This window comes from Oncorhynchus tshawytscha, unplaced genomic scaffold (assembly GCF_018296145.1).
Source record: "Oncorhynchus tshawytscha isolate Ot180627B unplaced genomic scaffold, Otsh_v2.0 Un_contig_3847_pilon_pilon, whole genome shotgun sequence".
In the NCBI taxonomy this organism is placed as follows: Eukaryota; Metazoa; Chordata; class Actinopteri; order Salmoniformes; family Salmonidae; genus Oncorhynchus; species Oncorhynchus tshawytscha.
The window spans coordinates 138,033-145,267 of NW_024609697.1; the positions used below are offsets into that span (position 1 = coordinate 138,033).

General features: G+C 45.6%; 1 long non-coding RNA gene across 1 annotated transcript; it reads right to left on the reverse strand.

The window, feature by feature from the left end:
- Positions 1-333: 333 nt before the first annotated feature.
- LOC121845511 lies at positions 334-755 on the reverse strand. The gene is made up of 3 exons (XR_006082612.1): positions 671-755; positions 505-592; positions 334-445 (listed from the first exon to the last, which is right to left on the reverse strand). It is a non-coding gene; the product is annotated as an uncharacterized LOC121845511 (long non-coding RNA).
- Positions 756-7,235: the final 6,480 nt, after the last annotated feature.

Genomic DNA, 7,235 nt, shown 5'->3' on the forward strand with positions numbered 1-7,235 from the left:
GAAACACTCAGAACTTTACCACCACACCACTACGACGCCTAGCCTGCAGAAACATTCAGAACTTTACCAACACACCACTACGAGCCTAGCAGAAACACTCAGAACTTTACCAACACACCACCACGCCTAGCAGAAACACTCAGAACTTTACCAACACACCACTACGACGCCTAGCAGAAACACTCAGAACTTTACCAACACACCACTACGACGCCTAGCAGAAACACTCAGAACTTTACCAACACACCACTACGACGCCTAGCAGAAACACTCAGAACTTTACCAACACACCAACGACGCCAGCCTGCAGAAACACTCAGAACTTTACCAACAGAAACCCACTACGACGCCTAGCCTGCAGAAACACTCAGAACTTTACCAACGCCCACTACGACGCCTAGCCTGCAGAAACACTCAGAACTTTACCAACACACCACTACGACGCCTAGCAGAAACACTCTCAGAACTTTACCAACACACCACTACGACGCCTAGCAGAAACACCTAGCAGAAACACTCAGAACTTTACCAACACACCACTACGACACCTAGCAGAAACACTCAGAACTTTACCAACACACCACTACGACACCTAGCAGAAACACTCAGAACTTTACCAACACACCACCTAGCAGAAACACTCGAACTTTACCAACACACCACACGACACCTAGCAGAAACACTCAGAACTTTACCAACACACCACTACGACACCTAGCAGAAACACTCAGAACTTTACCAACACACACCACTACAGAAACGCCTAGCCTGCAGAAACACTCAGAACTTTACCAACACACCACTACGACGCCTAGCCTGCAGAAACAAACTCAGAACTTTACCAACACACCACTACGACACCTAGCAGAAACATTCTCAGAACTTTACCAACACACCACTACGACACCTAGCAGAAACACTCAGAACTTTACCAACACACCACTACGACACCTAGCCTGCAGAAACAGTCTCAGAACTTTACCAACACACCACTACGACGCCTAGCAGAAACACTCAGAACTTTACCAACACACCACTACGACACCTAGCAGAAACACTCAGAACTTTACCAACACACCACTACGACGCCTAGCCTGCAGAAACACTCAGAACTTTACCAACACACCACTACGACACCTAGCAGAAACACTCAGAACTTTACCAACACACCACTACGACACCTAGCCTGCAGAAACACTCAGAACTTTACCAACACACCACTACGACACCTAGCCTGCAGAAACACTCAGAACTTTACCAACACACCACTGCGACACCTAGCCTGCAGAAACACTCAGAACTTTACCACCACACCACTACGACACCTAGCAGAAACAGTCTCAGAACTTTACCACCACACCACTACGACACCTAGCAGAAACACTCAGAACTTTACCAACACACCACTACGACACCTAGCAGAAACAGTCTCAGAACTTTACCAACACACCACTACGACACCTAGCAGAAACAGTCTCAGAACTTTACCAACACACCACTACGACACCTAGCCTGCAGAAACACTCAGAACTTTACCACCACACCACTACGACGCCTAGCCTGCAGAAACACTCTCAGAATTTTACCACCACACCACTACGACACCTAGCAGAAACACTCAGAACTTTACCAACACACCACTACGACGCCTAGCAGAAACACTCAGAACTTTACCAACACACTAGCTCTTCAATTACAGAGGCTCTCTTTTCAAGCTCAACCTGGCCTGACCTCTACTTGGCACCGACCGCCTCCAACTGAAAACCTCTTAGTGAGGCTTCTGAGCGCCTCTGTGGCCATGTGGTGGTGGTGGGTCCCTATGTTGGAATATTCCACTGAGGCAGAATGAAAAGGTGCTGCAGTCTCACTTTGGTGTGGAGAAGATGAAAGGGAGGTAGAGGATAAAGAGCCCAGCTTTCAGGGGTGACGTCACGTGGGTGGATCAGTCCTCATTCATGGCGGTGAGGAGCGTTAAGATATGGCTGTGCTACAACCTGCCACTGAAAAGCTGGGTGTCATTTGCTACAATAAAAATGGTTGCTTCACCTTTGAAGGCTATTATCATAACAACCTTGAAGGCTTTCGATCTAAAAGATAAAATGCATGAAATGAACATCTTGGTTCCAGCGAGACGTGTTCAAAGATCTCTCGATGTTCTTTGATGTGCAGCCTTGTAATTGAAAGCACATCCAAATATTTTCTCCTCAGTGGCAACAAGGTAACAATCATTAACAAGGTAACACACGATCAGCTAGCCCTGGTGTTTCTCTTCCTCAAAGGAAGGAAGGGGCTGGCCGCTACCGTTAGCCCACCCTGGCCGCTACCGTTAGCCCACCCTGGCCGCTACCGTTAGCCCACCCTGGCCGCTACCGTTAGCCCACCCTGGCCGCTGGATTCACAACAAGTTACAGCCTATAACTAGCAATACAACATGCAATACAAGCAAGCACTTTCCAGGGTGTGTACACTCTGAACAGGCGCTCAAAGAAAACCTGCAATGGAGGAGAGATCACTTCCCTTCATGCTTTTATCTCTGGACTGTCAAGTTTACAAAGACCTACTTGGGGAAAAAGCCAACCAACTACCTTCTGTTTCTTACAGAATAACACCAATAATGTTTGCCCTTCAAAACATGCTTCCCCACTCCATTCTATTCTGTTCCTTGCAATAAACACCAACCATCCTTCCTTTGGAAGTCATTTCTTATCAGAATAGTACAATCTCAGGAGAGAGTTACATCATTTCAAATCAAATTGTGTTGGTCACATACACATGGTTAGCAGATACTATTGCGAGTGTAGCAAAATTAATGTGCTTCTAGTTCCGACAATGCAGCATAAAAGATTAAAAATGAAATAGGAAATGTAGCACTGAGGACTAGAAGCGAGGCAGCCCTCTGTCAGCGCCATCTTTAGGTTGGATACATATTCTGAAGAAAACAAATCTGTTATAGATCATTGGCCCGACTCCTCAGCACATGAGATCTGATAGTGGTGACAGGTCTTACATGGGGCCAATGGAGCTGAAGACATCACAGCATTTTGAGCAGTGTGAAGTGTGTGAAAACATCAAACGTGTGAGGTATATGTGTGTGTACTGAATGTGCATGGTTTTATAGACAGGTTGGTTGTTTAGCAACAAAACCAGATGGGGTAAGGGGCCAACACAGACGGGGTAAGGGGGCCAAACCAGACGGGGGACAACAGACGGGGTCCGGAGACAACACAGACGGGGTAAGGGGGCCAAACAGACGGGGCCAAACCAGACGGGGGCCAAACCAGACGGGGTCAGGGACAAAACACAGACGGAGTACTGTCATAAACATAAAGCTCCTGGCTACTATCCAATCAATGACAATATCCCACCACTGGTTAGCCACCATTGGCTTCAAAAGCCAAACATAATACCTGGCAATTAATTTCCAGCAATATTGCCCATCTGGTGCGCGTGTTTGTCCATCACTCCGTATTTAGCCTGTTAGCGGTGCTAATGATAACAGTCTGGTGGGTAGAGTAGACAAAGACTTTCCCCAAAAACCTTCTCAATGAAAATGTTAACTGCAGAGTAGGTTTACCTGACAGAACTAGAAATCATTATTTGATTAAATTGGGAGTCCATTGTTTTGCAAACTATGACATGTGCTGCAGCAGTATGCCTAAGAGCAGAAACAAAATCACTAGACTGACATTTCTCATTCTAGATGGACAACTAAAGGGGAATTAGACAAATTAAAAATGTGTTAAGCATTGAAATGTACTCAGAACATATGGCTGGGAGATATGATTTTTTTGTCTATCAAAATGTCTGACGGTATTGTATGTTTTCCAATAATAAAAGTTCTAAATATGCTTTTTCAGTAGTTCATAACCTTAGCGTGATAAGACAAATTATGTGATTTCAAAATGGGTCTTTCTCCATTTATACTGTTCAACACAACAAAAATGATTCAGCATTTTCCACACTTATCAATGCCACACTGTGCCATGCAGCATGATATGGGCATAAAATATAGGCCTAGTGAATTGGTGAACTGTTGGAATCATGAAAACATAATGATTATTCTAAATCTATAGTTGGAATATAGTGGGCAGCACCTTGAATACATTGCTGTTTGACAATAAATTAATAAACCAGGGAGGAATTATTGACATGGTAGGAACCAAACGTGTTGGTGGGTCAAATGCAGTATACTAACCCGGCCCTATCAGAACATCAATTAGCTGTTTCTCTGGGAATGATTGTAGTAGAGTCAAATAAATAAATACAGAAAACAGCATATGGGAAAATACAAGTCACGCCAAATACTGTTTATCAACCATTATTTGACCGGGAATATTGACAGAAAACACACATCGTGTACACCAAGGACCTGAAGACAAGTTGCAGTGTAGAGGAGAAGCTATAACACAAATAAGTAATACTAACTCACGACAAAAAAAAGGAAGTAGCTCTCATGCTAGAAAAAGGTTTACAGGCCCCTGGCTTAGATTGTTGACATGTCAAATATATTTAGAAAACAAATACATTTGCACAATGAGCACTTCTCAAATATATTGTTACAACTGTTGGTTAGCTAGTGAATTTGCATTAGCAGACATTGAGGTGTTTTTACTGATGTCACAAGACCTTGCATCAAGCACAAGATAAAACTAGCTGAAACAAGCCACCTACGATTCCTCACATGCCAGGATGTATTTCTCTCCCTCTTCATTGCTGCTAGCCATCTGCACATCCAGAATCACAACACACTGACTTCTGCCACATTGAAGCACATCGTTTTCCTGACGTTGTCAACTAACCCGTCTATAGCCAATTGTGGATCACCACCATTCAGTTAAGTCCCCCCAAAAAGACTACGTTTCAGGAGGTGCGATCTCCACACCATGTAAAAAGACAAGGAAAGGCGGCCAGCTGATTGGTTCGGTTCCATTCCTCTGTGTGCTCTGCATCAAATCAGATGATAAAACGGTGTCTCTCTCAAGACTGCTTCATCAGTCTGGGGGACACCCCTCACCTCAAAGGCTGTTGAGGGAGGGGCCGTTGTGGAGGACGCGATGGAAGAGCTAAAGAAAGTGCTGATGATGGAGGAGACTTACCGGGTCTCCAAGGCCAAGGTTTCTCTTATCTGTCCAAAGGGGAAAACATTCATTTGCAAGCCCAATCATGTGTGAGTGTGGCTTGAGGCATCCAGGGAGGGAAATCATTTTATCCTGGGAGAGGAAGAAGTCAGACCGCCAGTTTGTATCCAGGCACTGGCTTGTAAAGGCAGCTATTAGAACTATTTAACGAGGCATCATTTCAGACTCTACGGTAGGAGGAGTGGGTGGTGCTCGTGGCGGTGGAGGGAAAATGGCTGCCCAGGGACATTTTATTATACTGGCTCCATGTGTTATCAAATGGATGAAAAATAATTGCGTCGTTATTCATACTTATGAAGCCCTACCGCTGTCCTTCCCATGACACTGGTCATATTTGCATAAGCGCTTTCCTCGCTTAAAACATCAAGGAGTCGCTGCAAATAATGCCAACACAACCTTCTGATGACTAATGACTATCCTAACACTATTGATATTGAGCAATGGTCTGCATATGTAAAGTATTAGTAGTTTAGTGATGAGCTAATATGTCAATAAAACTTACACGTCAAATAAAGTTCAACCAATGATATTAAAACACAAGACACTAAGCAATGTTTACAATCAGTGATGGCTTCTCAGGATGTTTAGCATTCCGTTATGGATTTAACATGGGCACGTACAGGCTAATAGACCGTGTGTGGAGGATCACAAGGCTATATCTGCTGAGGAGAGGATGGCCTTCATGTGGTTTAGGCAAAAGCACTCTTCCACGTTGTTTCTGGATGACTGGAGATCTTTAATATATTGCCCCTGACAACCTGCTGCTTGGAGGGTGCTAAAGGTCGAGGCAGGAGTTCCCGGTGGCAGGAAGTGAGCTAAAGGACTGGGGAGGATCTGTCGCTATCACTACCATGCACTAGGGATGTGACAAATGGAAAAACACGAGTCTGTAGTGATGCCTCTAGCAGTGTCTTAGACCGCAGTGCCACTCAGGAGACACAAAATGTGATTTTAAACTTAATCCTAACCTGAATCATCGGCATTGTTAACAGTTGGAAAAATGGCAGAGAGAGGCAGGCGACGACAGGCAGTCCTGTATGGCAACACCTTGAGAAGTTAAATGGAAAGGAAATGCAGCAAACTTTGCAAGGTGGAATTGAGGTACAGTAAGTAATGCTTAACAATCTGAAAGGAAGACACCCTAAAAACAGAAAAATAAATCCCCCTCCGCCACATCCCTAGTGCATGGTAGCGATAGAGGCAGATCCTCCCCAGTCGTACATGGTAGCGATAGAGAGAGAGATCCTCCCCAGTCGTACATGGTAGCGATAGAGAGAGATCCTCCCCAGTCGTACATGGTAGCGATAGAGAGAGATCCTCCCCAGTCGTACATGGTAGCGATAGAGAGAGATCCTCCCCAGTCGTACATGGTAGCGATAGAGAGAGATCCTCCCCAGTCGTACATGGTAGCGATAGAGAGAGATCCTCCCCAGTCGTACATGGTAGCGATAGAGAGAGATCCTCCCCAGTCGTACATGGTAGCGATAGAGATCCTCCCCAGTCGTACATGGTAGCGATAGAGATCCTCCCCAGTCGTACATGGTAGCGATAGAGATCCTCCCCAGTCGTACATGGTAGCGATAGAGAGAGATCCTCCCCAGTCGTACATGGTAGCGATAGAGAGAGATCCTCCCCAGTCGTACATGGTAGCGATAGAGAGAGATCCTCCCCAGTCGTACATGGTAGCGATAGAGAGAGATCCTCCCCAGTCGTACATGGTAGCGATAGAGAGAGATCCTCCCCAGTCGTACATGGTAGCGATAGAGAGAGATCCTCCCCAGTCGTACATGGTAGCGATAGAGGCAGATCCTCCCCAGTCGTACATGGTAGCGATAGCGGCAGATCCTCCCCAGTCGTACATGGTAGCGATAGAGAGAGATCCTCCCCAGTCGTACATGGTAGCGATAGAGAGAGATCCTCCCCAGTCGTACATGGTAGCGATAGAGAGAGATCCTCCCCAGTCGTACATGGTAGCGATAGAGAGAGATCCTCCCCAGTCGTACATGGTAGCGATAGAGAGAGATCCTCCCCAGTCGTACATGGTAGCGATAGAGAGAGATCCTCCCCAGTCGTACATGGTAGCGATAGAGAGAGATC